The sequence below is a fragment of the Equus quagga genome, chromosome 15, assembly GCF_021613505.1.
Source record: "Equus quagga isolate Etosha38 chromosome 15, UCLA_HA_Equagga_1.0, whole genome shotgun sequence".
Lineage (NCBI taxonomy): Eukaryota > Metazoa > Chordata > Mammalia > Perissodactyla > Equidae > Equus > Equus quagga.
The window spans coordinates 58,498,956-58,513,130 of NC_060281.1; the positions used below are offsets into that span (position 1 = coordinate 58,498,956).

The window sequence follows — 14,175 nt, forward strand, 5'->3', positions numbered from 1 at the left end:
CCTCAACCTCTGGCAGGAAAAAGTATCACTTATCTTCTATACAAACATCCTTAAAAAGTATCTCATGAATTAAAAGAGTAAATATTGTTAAAAAATAAATTTCCCCAATGTACCTACAGATGTAATAGAATCCCAATCATAATCCCAGCAAGCTTTCATGTGGAAATTGCCAAGATGACTTTAATGTTTACATAGAAAGGCAACAAACCTGAAATGCAACCCAAAGCAATCTTGAAAAAGAACTAATTGAAAGATTCACACAGCCTTACTTCAAGACCTACTACCATAAAACGACAAATTTCAAACAGTGCTACTTACACAGGATCTACAAAGAGATAAACGCTACAGAAGGAGAGGGTGAGCCCAGAAGCAGACTCTCATTTATGTGGCCATATGCTTTATCTATTTATTTATTTATTTATTTACTCATTTATTTTTGGTGACAAAAGTTCCAAAGCAATCCATTCGGTTGAGTCTTTTCAATAAATGGTGCTGGGATACTGGATATCAATATGTAAAAGAAGTGAACCACAACCTTTACACACAGAAGTTAACAAGTTGTATTTTAGGCCTAATTATAAAAGCTAACACAATGAAACTTTTAGAGCAGAACATAGGATACCATCTTTGTGACTCAGGGGCAGGTTCCTTCGGTCACAAAAAGCAGTAAGTATGGAAGAAAGAAAAGCGACAAACCAGACTTCATCAAAAATTTAAAAACTTCTAGCCACCCCTCTGAGAACAGGAACAAGACAAGGGTGCCCACTTTCACCACTCCTATTCAACATAGCACTGGAGGTGTTGGCCAGAACAATTTGGCAGGAAAAAGAAATAAAAGGAATCCAAATAGGCAATGAAGAAGTAAAACTCTCGTTGTTTGCAGACGATATGATCTTATATATAGAAAACCCCAAAGAATCCATAGGAAAACTATTAGAAACAATCAACAGCTACAGCAAAGTTGCAGGGTATAAAATCAACATACATAAATCAGTAGCATTTCTATACACTAACAATGAACTAACAGAAAAAGAACTCAAGAACTCAATCCCATTCACAATTGCAACGAAAAGAATAAAATACCTTGGGATAAATTTAACCAAGGAAGTGAAAGATTTATACAATGAAAACTACAAGACTTTCTTGAAAGAAATGGATGACGACATAAAGAGATGGAAGGACATTCCCTGCACATGGATTGGAAGAATAAACATAGTTAAAATGTCCATACTACCTAAAGCAATCTACAGGTTCAACGCTATCCCAATCAGAATCCCAAGGACATTCTTTACAGAAATTGAACAAAGAATCCTAAAATTCATATGGGGCAACAAAAGATCCCAAATTGCTAAAGCAATCCTGAGAAAGAAGAACAAAGCTGGAGGCATCACAATCCCTGATTTCAAAACATACTACAAAGCTACAGTAATCAAAACAGCATGGTACTGGTACGAAAACAGATGTACAGATCAATGGAACAGAATTGAAAGCCCAGAAATAAAACCACACATCTATGGACAGCTAATCTTTGACAAAGGAGCTGAGGGCCTACAATGGAGAAAAGAAAGTCTCTTCAACAAATGGTGCTGGGAAAACTGGACAGCCACATGTAAAAGAATGAAAATTGACCACTCTTTTTCACCATTCACAAAAATAAACTCAAAATGGATCAAAGACCTAAAGATTAGGCCTGAAACAATAAGTCTTCTAGAAGAGAATATAGGCAGTACACTCTTTGACATCAGTTTCAAAAGAATCTTTTCGGATACCATAACTCCTCAGATGAGGGAAACAACAGAAAGAAAATATTTACAAGCTACTTATCTGACAAAGGGTTAATCTCCATAATATATAAAGAACTCACACAGCTCAACAACAAAAAATCAAACAACCCGATCAAAAAATGGGCAGGGGACATGAACAGACATTTCTCCAAAGAAGATATAAGGATGGCCAATAGACACATGAAAAGATGCTCATCATCACTAATCATCAGGGAAATGCAAATCAAAACTACACTAAGATATCATCTTACACCCGTTAGATTGGCAAAAATACCCAAAACCAAGAGTGACAAATGTTGGAGAGGTTGTGGAAAAAAAGGAACCCTCATACACTGTTGGTGGAATGCAAACTGGTGCAGCCACTATGGAAAAAGAGTATGGAGATTTCTCAACAAGTTAAAATTAGAAATACCTTATGACCCAGCCATCCCACTACTGGGTATCTATCCTAAAAACCTGAAATCAGCAATTCCAAGAGTCCCATGAACCCCTATGTTCATCGCAGCATTATTTACAATAGCCAAGACGTGGAACCAACCTAAGTGCCCAGCAACTGATGATTGGATAAAGATATGGTATATATACACAATGGAATACTACTTAGCCATAAAAAAGGACAAAATCGTCCCATTCGCAACAGCATGGATGGACCTTGAGGGTATTATGTTAAGCGAAATAAACCAGACCGAGAAGGACGAACTCTCTGGTGGAAGTTAACATACAGACAAGGAGAACTGATCGGTGGTTACCAGGGGGAAAGGGGGGTGGAGGGAGGGCACAAAGGGTGAAGTGGTGTACCCACAACATGACTAACAATAATGTACAACTGAAATCTCACAAGGTTGTAAACTATCATAATCTTAATAAAAAAAAAATTTAAAACTTCTCAAGAAAAAACATTGTTGAGAAAATGTATAAACAAGCCATAGGTTGGGGAGATAATATCCATTAAAATATCTCTAAGCACTAATCCCTAAGATTCTACAATTCCTAGAATTTTGAAAAGACCAAAATACAATTTAAAAATCGGCAAAAGACTTGAGCATACATCCCCAAATGAAGACACATGAAAGGCCCGTGCATTCAAGAGTGATGCACATCATTGTTCACGAGGGAAGAGCAAACTGAAAACACAGTGAGATACTACTACACACCCATTAGAATGGCTAAAATGAAAAATACCCCTGGTGAGCAACCAAGATATTCGCACATCGTTGGCAGAATTTTAGAACAGTACAGCCACTTTGGTAAAAGGTCTGACAGCATCTTATAAAACTAAACAAATACCTACCCTATGACCCAGAAATTCCAATCTTAATTACCTTCCCAAAAGGAATGAAAACAGATGTCTACAAGACGTGTACAAAACTATTTATAGCAGCTCTGTTCATAATGGACCAAAACAGAAACAGCCTAGTTCGCAACAAGTGATCAAACTGTGGTGTGTACCTAGAATACTGCTCAACAACAAAAAGAAATTAACTACTGATACGTGCAAAAACACTGCTGAGTCTCAAAAACATTACGCTGAATGAAAGAACCCTTACGCAATACTTACTGTATGATTCCACTTAAATGAAAATTCTTGGACAAGCCAAAAAAAAAAGACTATTATACAAAAAACCCCCACCAAAGTTGGTAGGGAATTGACTGGGAAGGTGCATGGGTGAACCCTCTGGGGTGACAGTTTTCTAGCTTAATAATCTTTTGGGTTGCATGGTTATACGTCTTTGTTAAGCTCAGCAACTGGTGTGTCACTTAAGACCTGTGCATTGCGTTGTTAGAAAATTTTACATTTTCTTTTAAAGAAAAAACTGTAAAGAAATATGGAATTTGACTTAATGAAATGCATGCTAAAGGAAATTTTTTAGGTGGAAGTGTAGTGATGCTGGCATTTACTTTAAAATGTGTCAACAAATAAGATGTATTGATGGATGAAGAGCACAATGAACAGTAAAATATCCACAGAAGACTATGTAGTGGGTACATAAATGTTCACTGGAAAATTCTTTCAATTTGTGTGTTTAAAATTTTTCATAATTAAAAATGTTGAGAAAATTGTGAGGAAAAGTCAATATCCATTCTTGATTTTAAAAACTCAGAAAATAAAGGAACCTATAAACAACTACTAGGAAAAATATGTAAATTCACTAAAGTCACAGGATTAAACTTTTAAAAATCAAGTGAATGTCAAAATTTTTTTAAATGAGGTCAATTTTTATATAGTAGTAATAAACAATTAGAAAATAAAAAATTTAAAATCTCCATTTACAGTTTAATCAAGAAGCAAATATTAGGAATAAATTTAATAAAAATGTCTAAAACATCTACACTGAAAATGACAAAACACTGTAGAGAGAAATTAAAGAATACCTATAAATTGAGAGAAAAACACAATGATTATAAACTGGCAAACACAGTATTATTTGTTGTTAATTTTTCCTAAAGTGATACACAGATGCAACACAATCCCAATTAAAAATCCCAAAAGGCTTTTTTCCAGAAATTGAAAAATTAAGTCTAAAATTTTATACAGTGAAGTGAAGAATCTAGAATAGCCAAACCAATCTTGAAAGAGAAACACAGAGTTGGAGGGTTACAGTACCTAAATTCGAGATTTACTATAATGGCTAAAATTAAAACAATGGTAAATGTTGATGAGGATGTGGGACAGCTGGAAGTCCCACACACTGTTGGTGGGTGTGGAAAACGTCACAAACCCTCTGGAAAATTGTTTGGCAATTCCTTAACCATACACCTGCTTCAGCAATTCTACTCCTAGGTATTTACCCAAGGGAAATGAGAATGTATGTCCATAGCAAGACCTGTATTAGAATGTTCATAGCAGGGGGCCGGCCCTGTGGCTGAGTGGTTAGGTTCGCATGCTCCACTTCAGCAGCCCAGGGTTTCACCGGTTTGGGTCCTGGGCCTGGACATAGCACTGCTCATCAAGCCATGCTGAGGTGGCATCCCACATGCCACAACCAGAAGGACCTACATCTAGAATATACAATTATGTACTGGGGGGCTTTGGGGAGGGGAAAAAAGAAAAGAAAATGTTCATAGCAGCTTAATCCTAAGAAACTGAACCAGCCAGGTATCCATCAACAGGAAAGTGGGTAAGCAAAATGAAGTATATTCATACCATGGACTGAGGCTCACCATAAAAACATACTACCACTGATTCACGCAACAACATGGATGAATCTAAAAATCACCATGCTGAGCAAATTAAACTAGAAACAGAGTCCACACTATATGATTCCCCTTGTATGAGGTCCTAGAAGAGGTAAAATCAACCCATGGTGAGAAAATCAGAACAGTGGGCGTCTGTGGCTGGGGGGCAAGGGGATTGTGTGAGAGCAGAAGGGGCAAGAGGCGCACGAGGAAACTTTGATGTGGTGAAAATGTTCTGTCTCTATGCAGATGCTGGGTACACAGCTATACAGATTTGTCAAATCTTCCCTAACTGTACACTTAAGATCCCTGCATTTGTTGTACGTAAGTCATCCCTCATTTAATAAACTTGGGAAAAAACTTAGGCAGCTCTTAGACCAGAACGAGTCATGGAATGAAGAGATGCTTGGTGGCAACACCTAAAAACTGCAGCTGGGCTTTCCGGGACCTGCTTCCTCCTCACAGACAGAGCTCCCTGCACAGCGCACAGCCCGCTAGTTCTTACTGCAGAAGTGGTGGGGAAGGCCTTGCCAAGCCGAATGCCAAAGCTGAGAGGGTATTTGGTTTGAAGAGAAACAGTGAACACATGTGACTATATATAAAAGAAAGAACCACCATAAATAAAACTGACAAGCTCTGCAAAGTATGCATTAAGAGGCTATTAATCTTATTGCATAAAAATCTCCTTCAAATCAGAAAGGCCAACACTATGAGTGACTACGCCAAGAGTTTTGATTCAGAATTCATAAAAGAAAATACAAACCGCCAACAAATCTATGAATAACATTTAACCTCACCAAAGTAAGATACCATTTTCTGTCTGCAAGGCTTATGAGGGTGTGAAGAAACTACTTTCTTAACAGCTGAGGGTGTGTGAGCTGAATTATTTTAGGGAGGGCAATCTAACAATGAACATCCAAAGGGTTTAAAGCAACCTTACTCCATATATGAGAATTTAGCTAAGGGATAAACTCAAAGAAATAAGCGAACAAGTGCTCAAGACGCTGGCAGTGGTCAACAGACGAGCAGAGGAGGTGAAAACGACACGGCTGTAGTGCACATGACCACACCCGGGGGAGTGTGCCCACTCGACTGCTACACATCAGGCTCTTAGAGAGCCTTGTTCACAATAAAAACACACAACCACAGGCATATTGAATTTCAGGTTTGAATGCCTCCAATGACATAATTTTACATTATTATACATTCACCAATTCATTCTTGAAACAGGTTGGTAAAATTAAGGCACAGGAATGTTCAATAGCCATGTTTTCCAAAGTGTTAAATGGTAACTTAATTTTCTAATCCAGAACAAAGGAGGGGTGGCCTGGTGGTGCAGCAGTTAAGTTTACGTGCTCCACTTCAGTGGCCCAGGGTTCACCGGTTTGGATTCCGGGTGCGGACCTACACACCACTTATCAAGCCATGCTGTGGCAGGAGTCCCACATATAAAGTAAAGGAAGATGGGTAGAGATGTTAGCTCAGGGCCAGTCTTCCTCAGCAAAAAGAGGAGGATTGGCAGTGGATGTTAGCTCAAGGCTAATCTTCCTCAAAAAAAACACACACACAAAAACAAAACAAAGGAGAAATGCTATGGTTTAGGTTATGTTATTAGCAAATGTGGATTTCCATCTGCCCCATGAAAAATATACAGAACAGTACCATCATTATCCCCATTTTTCTCCCCCCATATGAACATCAGATACCAAACAATGAAATGCCTCTCACTATATATGTAAGACGGTATATGGAGACTTTATATATTGTTATCCTCTCCCTCCCCAATATGAGATAAAGGATTCTATATGTATATAGATTAAATGGATCCCTTTTACTAAAAGTCCTAACACTCATCATTTCTACCCATTTTTCTTATATGACTTACACAAATAAAAATGAACTAAATTTTCTTTTATAAGTTAAGCCATTTAGAAATTTTACCAATAAGTCACATTTCTGGTGTTCTGAATAAGAGGACGAATAGGATGGTATCTGGTACAAATGAAACCACTTGCTTCTTGCACACTTGACAAATCACAGATTAAGTCAAATCTATATGTGTGCATTGTATAAACAAGGATGAATCAGAACTTATCACACACAGCTGCTACAACTGAAACACTGTAAGAACATATTTCACAACTGTATTATTCTTCAGATACCTCAAAATAGAATAAAGCATTTGTTATTCTTCACTGATAACACAAACCAAAAATGCTAAATAGAAAGCTTGAAGAAATAATAAAAGAAATATCTCTTCTGAATAGAGCTTACTACTATGCTTTATTGTCTGGCTTTATTAAATGAAGAGAGACAAAGATGAAACTGTTCAGGAACTGAAAATAGACAAACTAGGATTTTCAAAGTCGGGATTTTTTTATCTAGTCCTATTTTCATAACAAACAGCAAAATGAGAAACTACAGTGCTATAGTCAAGTCTCCACATATTTTAAATTATAAAAACCTTGCTAAAGTATTCACTTTTAAACCTAAATGTTCCACAAAAAAAGCCAAACCAAAATGCCAAGACATGCCAAAATTAAGTTAAATAAGTACAAAATACACCAGAGACGTAGTAAGCGCTCACGAAAAGTAACACCTGTAACAGATTCCACTGACGCAGTTTGATGAAAATCTTTCTCGTAAATTATAAGCTGACTCACAGAGAGGGTACACCTTTGTGTCAAAAACCTTGAGTCCTCTGCTACCAGGAATGAGTATATCCACCAGAGAAATAAAACCCACTCTGAGGTGAAAGGCAGCAGAGCCCTTCTACAGCCCACAGAAGATTACCAAAACTACATAGGAGTACGTTGCACACACACTCAGACCAGGGACAAACAAAGATCTAATTGCTTTGGCCAGAAACCAAAACCACAGCTCCTACACAGAGATACTGGGTGATGGTATGGAGGACACAGCATCTTCCAGCATCAATGCAGACTCCTAGCAGCACCTGTGACACCACCAATGAGGAATACTGGGGGTGAGTGGAGAAGGGTAATGTGAACTTCAGGTTTCTTCTGTCGTAATATGAAAATCAGTGAGCTAGACCAGGGGTGCTAAGTAGTCTTCGGAAGAAGCACCCCTTATATTTCCTCCAAAGCCCATCTGGGGGAGACTGTTTAGGGCAGAGGGGGACACTACTAAATATAATTTTTACACAAAACCCCAACAAGCTAGAGACTCTCACGGAAGTAGGAGTCAATATTTGCACTCTCTAGTCCAACAAACTCACTCTGAAATCTGCCAAGTAAGAGGTTCTGATCTCAAGATCCCGACAGTTTGCCTGGAGGCCCCTGAACCAGACTGATTCTAAAATCCAGTTCTGCTAACCATAGTCAATCCAACCAATTCCACCAATATGTACAGAGCCCCCACCACACATCAGGTCTCTGGGTATGCTGAGAATACAGGAGAGAACAAAAACATTTCTCCCTATTATCCTGGAAGTTACATTCAAATGAAAAGAGTCAGACAAAATAAATAAATGTGGATAAATTAAATATTTCTAATTTTAAGAGACAAATCAAAGGAAGAGAACAGGCTAAGAGAGATTTCTCAGGAGGAGGTGCATCATGTAGATACCTAGAAGAACATTTAGCCAGAGGGAACAGTGACACAAACCAACTGTAAGAGGCAGGAGCGTGCCTGGTGGCTGAGAAACAATAAGAAGGCCAAGGAGGCACAAGTGGAGTTAACAGAGGAAGAATGGAAAAGACCATGTTAGGAAGGCTGAGGGCAGGGATGTTATTTAGTGCCTTGTAGCCAAATCTTATTTGGAGTTTGCTCTCAATAAGATGGAAGCCATGGAATGGTTTTGGGCAGAAGAATGGTATCTGTTTTACAATTGAGAATTACGACTTCAGCTACTTTGTGGAATTAGGAAGAACAATTGGTAGGGTACTGCAATATTCTAGTGAGAGAAGTATCCTGTGGATTAGAGTGGTGATGTGATAGAGATGGGGTGAAGTAGCTGGATTTGGAATCTATTCTAAAGGAGTGCTAACAAGATTTCCTGGTGGACTGAATGCAAGATATGAGAGCAAACAAAGAATGAAGGATAACCAAGATATTTGCCCTGAGTAACTGGAAAGATGGAGTTGACATTTAATGGGAGGTGAGAAGATACAAGAATTTAGTTTTCAACACATTAGGAGGAGATGCAGAATAGGCCATTTGACTGCAATCTGGAATGTCGGCTAAAAATAGAAATTTGGAATTTATATGCATTAAAAATCATTAATCCATGAGATCATGAAGGAAGTCAAGTATGGATAAAGAAAAAAGGAACACATTTGAGGACTGGGCCCTGAAACACTCAAACATTTATAAGATAGGACAAATAGGAGAATCCAGCAGAGATCATAAAGAAAGAAAGAGGACTAATGTTGGAGGAGAACCAAGAAAGTGGTATCCCAGAAGCCAAGTGTTTTAAAGAGGGGTCAATCAATCGTGTCTAATGACCTTAAAAGATCAAATTACACCTGGAAGAGTGGGACTTTCAACTATGGAGGAACGAAGAGGTTGACCAATCCTTTCCACCAAAAAAACAACTATAATACTTGACAAAGTTGTCAAAAACAACCATTTCAGAGCTCTGGAAAGCCAACAAAGGCAAACAATCAATTGAGAAACATATATTCATGAAAAACTGATGAACTTGAGGTAAGAAAAGTAGAAGTCCGTGGTCTTGCTGCCTGGAGCTGCTCCCCAGCACAGCTCCCACAGCAGAGTAGTTCTACCACTGTGGAGCTGACTTTGAAAGCCTGCAGGTTAGCTGTCAAGGGGACCAACTTGATGTCTGCAAAAAGCAGAAAACTCATGCCGGGAAGAGCCTGCAGCTCTCCTAGCCAGAGGTTGAGGGCCTGGCTGTGGTGACTATCAGAATGGAGGAATAGGCAGAAATTTAAAGGGAGATCCTAGAAATGAGATAGCCATTGAGGGGTCTGATGGACATTTCACATGCCCCACATACAGTGGACACTCAAGGGGGCTGGCACAGAGTAAAACCTGAGGCAGTCTTGAAAGCTTTCTGAACCCTGAATGCACTCCCAACCCAAACACAAAGCCAATGCAGAGGGTGGAGGCCTTATAGGCTGGAGGTGTTTGACCACAACCTCTGACCAAAACTTGGCTCACAAATAAACTCTGCAGACACAAAGTGACCCCTAGAAAGTCAGGCCAAGAAATAAAAATAATAACTGGGATGGAGGGAGCTGAGGAGAGAAATCAGTGGATACACAATGTAGGGGTGACAAGATTCCTTAGATTAAATCCAGGTAAATGATTTAAAACACATATACAACCCTCCCCTCAAAAACAAAAACTCTTCTGAAAAAAATTAAAATCCTGAAACACACATAAAACACCAGGAAAGGGTAAGTCATATTCAGAAGTAAAAACAGTGAATGGAAACTGTCTCTCAGTTTACTTATAATTTGGATTTAGTAGAAAAATCCTTCAAAAGTCAACTACTATAACACATACAAAAAATAGAAAAAACTCTTTAAAGAACTAAAGGAAAACATCATGACAATTACTCAAGGAGAAAATAACAAAGAAATAGATCCTATCAAAGTAAAACAAAAGTTCTATCATTGAAAAACAATATTTGAAATGAAAAATTCACTCAAGAGCAGATTTCAGATGGAAGAATAAAGAATCAGTGAATTATTATTAATTTTGGTTTTTGGTGAGGAAGATAGGTCCTAAGCTAATATCTGTGCCAATCTTCCTCTATTTTTTTAACGTGGGATGCCTGCCACAGCATAGCTTGACAAGCAGTGTGCAGGTCCATGCCCAGGATCTGAAGCCGTGAACCCCGGGCCATTGCAAACCCAACCACTATGCCACTGGACTGAACCCAGAATCAGTGAATTTTTGAGAGATCAGCAGACTTTATCCAAACTGAAGAACAGAGGGGAAAAAAGATTAGAAACAAAACAAAAACACAAAAGGGGCAGAAAATATTTTTCTTAAAAAAACAGATAAAAACACTCCAAAATGAAAAGAAGCAATTACTTACAAATTCAAGAAGCTCAACAAAGCCCAATTAATATAAATACAAGGAAATCTTTCGTTAAAGATATAATAGTTAAACCAGTAGAAGCTAAAGACAGAGAAAATCTGGAAACTAGTAGGAAAAATAACAAGTTAATATGTATAGGAGAAAACAATACAATTAATGGTTGGCTTTTCATCAGAAAAAATGGAAAGCAAAAAGCAGGGGAATGACATATTCAAAGCATCAAAAGGAAACCAACCAAGAATTCTATACCCAACAAAATTATCCTTCAAAAATCTTCAAAAAAGAAGGCAAAGACTTCTGCCTCCATCACTGAACTCTGTCCCACCTACCGTGGCTGTATACTGAAATGGGCAGGGGCGGGATCTGGATAGAGAGAAAGCAACGCTGGGTGGAGAGAAGCAGACTAATATAAACGCAGAGTGACATCAGTATCATGGCACCGTGAGCTCTTCCCTTGGACTCTCCCCTTTAAAATACAACCAAAAGGACATTCATACATCAACAGAAGACATACACATAACAAGTCGTCTGAGAGACCTACACAGCCATATGTCTGAAGGTGGTGAGGGGACTGGATCCTCCAAAGAAAGTGGAAGTGATCGGCAGGAGCTCCATGGAGACAGAGGGGCCATGGCTGGGGGAGGTGCGAAGCTGAGGAGAGGCGCCCCATCCCCACCCAGGGCTCCAGTCCCATGGTCTCCCAGAGGGCGATACAAAGAGAGAGGGTCCAGCTAGGGGAGGTGTGAAGCTGAGGAGGGGTGTCCTGGCCCCGCCTGGCACTCCAGCCCCACGATCACCCAAAGCATGGCAAGGGAGAGAGGGGCCGGCTGGCATAGCAGCACCCTGTCCCAGCCCAGTGCTCCAGCCACAGGATCGCCCAAAGCATGGCACAGGGAGAGAGATGGTGGCACATGGAGCCCCATGAGCACCCAGAGCAACACATGAGAGAGGGGGAGCAGTTGGGGGAAGCATGCAAGTGTAAGAAAGTGCCCCTTCCCCCACCGATACTCCAGTCCTGCAATCTCCCAGAGCACCACACAGAGAGAGAGAAGCAGTGGCTGGGGAAAAGCACAGGTGAAGGAGAGTACCCCTCCCCCCGCCTGGTGCTCCAGATCTGCCATCGGCCAGAGCGACGTACAGTGACAAAAGCAGTCAGTGGTCAGAGCTGGGGAGCCCCTGACCATGCTGGGCCTAGAACACACAGCACATGGTCCCGACCCAGAGGAGGCATGTGGCAGCAGCAATGAGATAATAACACCATGTGGAGGCAAAAATCCATACCATCAAGCAGTATGACAAAGTATATTAAATCTCCAGACCAGAAGGAAAATAACAAGTACCCAGAAACCAACCCTAAACACACAGAAATCCATAACCTAAAAGACAAGGAATTCAGAAAAGCTATCATTAAAAAACTCAACGAGTTACAAGAAAGCACAGAAGGTCAAATTAACGAATTCAGGAACTTCTTCACAAAAGACATTGAAAGTATAAAGAAGAACCAATCAGAATTGTCTGAGATGAAAAACACAATGGATGAGATAAAGAAAAATCTGGACTCCCTAAACAACAAAACTGACAATATGGAAAACCGAATTAGCAATTTAGAAGATAATACTATAGAAATACTTCAGAAGGAGGATAGGAGAGAACTAAGACTAAAAAGAAATAAAGAAGCTCTCAGAGAAATATCTAACTCAATCAGGAAGTGCAACCTAAGGATAATAGGTATTCCAGAGGGGGAAGAGATGGATCATAGAGCAGAAAGCTTGTTCAAAGAAATAACAGCAGAGAACTTCCCAAACCTGGCGAAGCAGAAGGAAATCCACGTGAAAGAGACTACCAGAACTCCCAACTACGTCAATGTAAAAAGCCCTACTGCAAGGCATACAGTAGCAAAGCTGGCAAAAGTCAATGACAAAGAAAAAATACTAAGGGCAGCAAGGCAGAAGAAAATAACTTACAAAGCAAGCCCTATAACACTTTCAGCAGATTTCTCTGCAAAAGTCTTACAAGTTAGGAGAGAGTAGAATGATACAGTCAAAATCCTGACGACAAAAACTTTCAGCCAAAAATACTCTATCCAGCAAAAATCTCCTTCAGATATGATGGAGAAATAAAAACTTCCCCAGATAAACAAAAGCTAAGGGAGTTCATCACCACAAACCTCCTGCCCGCCCAAGAAATCCTCAAGAAGGCCCTCATACCTGAAAGGAAACAAAGAATAATCACAAAATGGCAGCTCTCTATCAGATCAGGTTGGTAAACACAACTTTTACATCAAGGATAAAGAAAAGGAAAACAGCAAAACTGTCTCATCATTTTAACCACAAACTCACAGCACAAGATGGAATAAGATATGACAAAAATAACTTAGAAGGGTAAGAGGAAAAGGATGGACTCAGGATAGTCTAAGGAAATAAGAGGCAATCAGAAAATGTACTGTCTCACCTACGAGACTTTCTATATGAATCTAATGGTAACCACTAAACAAATACAAAAACAAAGAGAAAATGAAGAAAACCAACATAGAAACTACCCAATCAAATTGTTAGTCCGAAATACATGGGAGGAGAAACAAATGAAATGCAAAAGAACTGGAAAACATGTGATAAAATGGCAGCATTAAGCCCTCATATATCAATACTCACTCTAAATGTAAATGGATTGAATTCCCCAATCAAAAGACACAGAGTGCTAGATGGATTAAAGAACAAGACACAACAATATGCTGCCTCCAGGAAACACATCACAGCTCTAAAGACAAACAAAGGCACAGAGTGAAGGGATGGAAGGTGATACTCCAAGCTAATGGCAAACAAAAGAAAGCAGGTGTGGCCATACTTACATCAGAGAAAGAAGAATTCAAGATAAACGAGGTAAAGAGAGACATGGGCAGTATATAATGATAAAAGGGACTTTCCACCAAGGCATAACACTTATAAACATATATGCACCCAACACAGGAACACCAAAGTACATAAAGCAACTATTAACAGACCTAAAAGGAGATATTACCAACAACACAGTAATAGTAGGGAACCTCAACACTCGACTTACATCAATGGATAGATCATCCAGATGAAAAGTCAACAAGGAGATAGTGGAATTAATGAAAAACTAGACCAGATGAACTTAATAGATAAATATAGAGCACTCCATCCCAAAACAGCAGAATATACA

General features: G+C 39.3%; 1 protein-coding gene across 2 annotated transcripts in view; it reads right to left on the reverse strand.

Annotated features, from left to right (window-relative positions):
• CDYL (chromodomain Y like) overlaps window positions 1-14,175 on the reverse strand; it is a 194,927-nt gene that overhangs the window by 104,265 nt on the left and 76,487 nt on the right. The gene's annotated exons all lie outside the window — the stretch shown is intronic.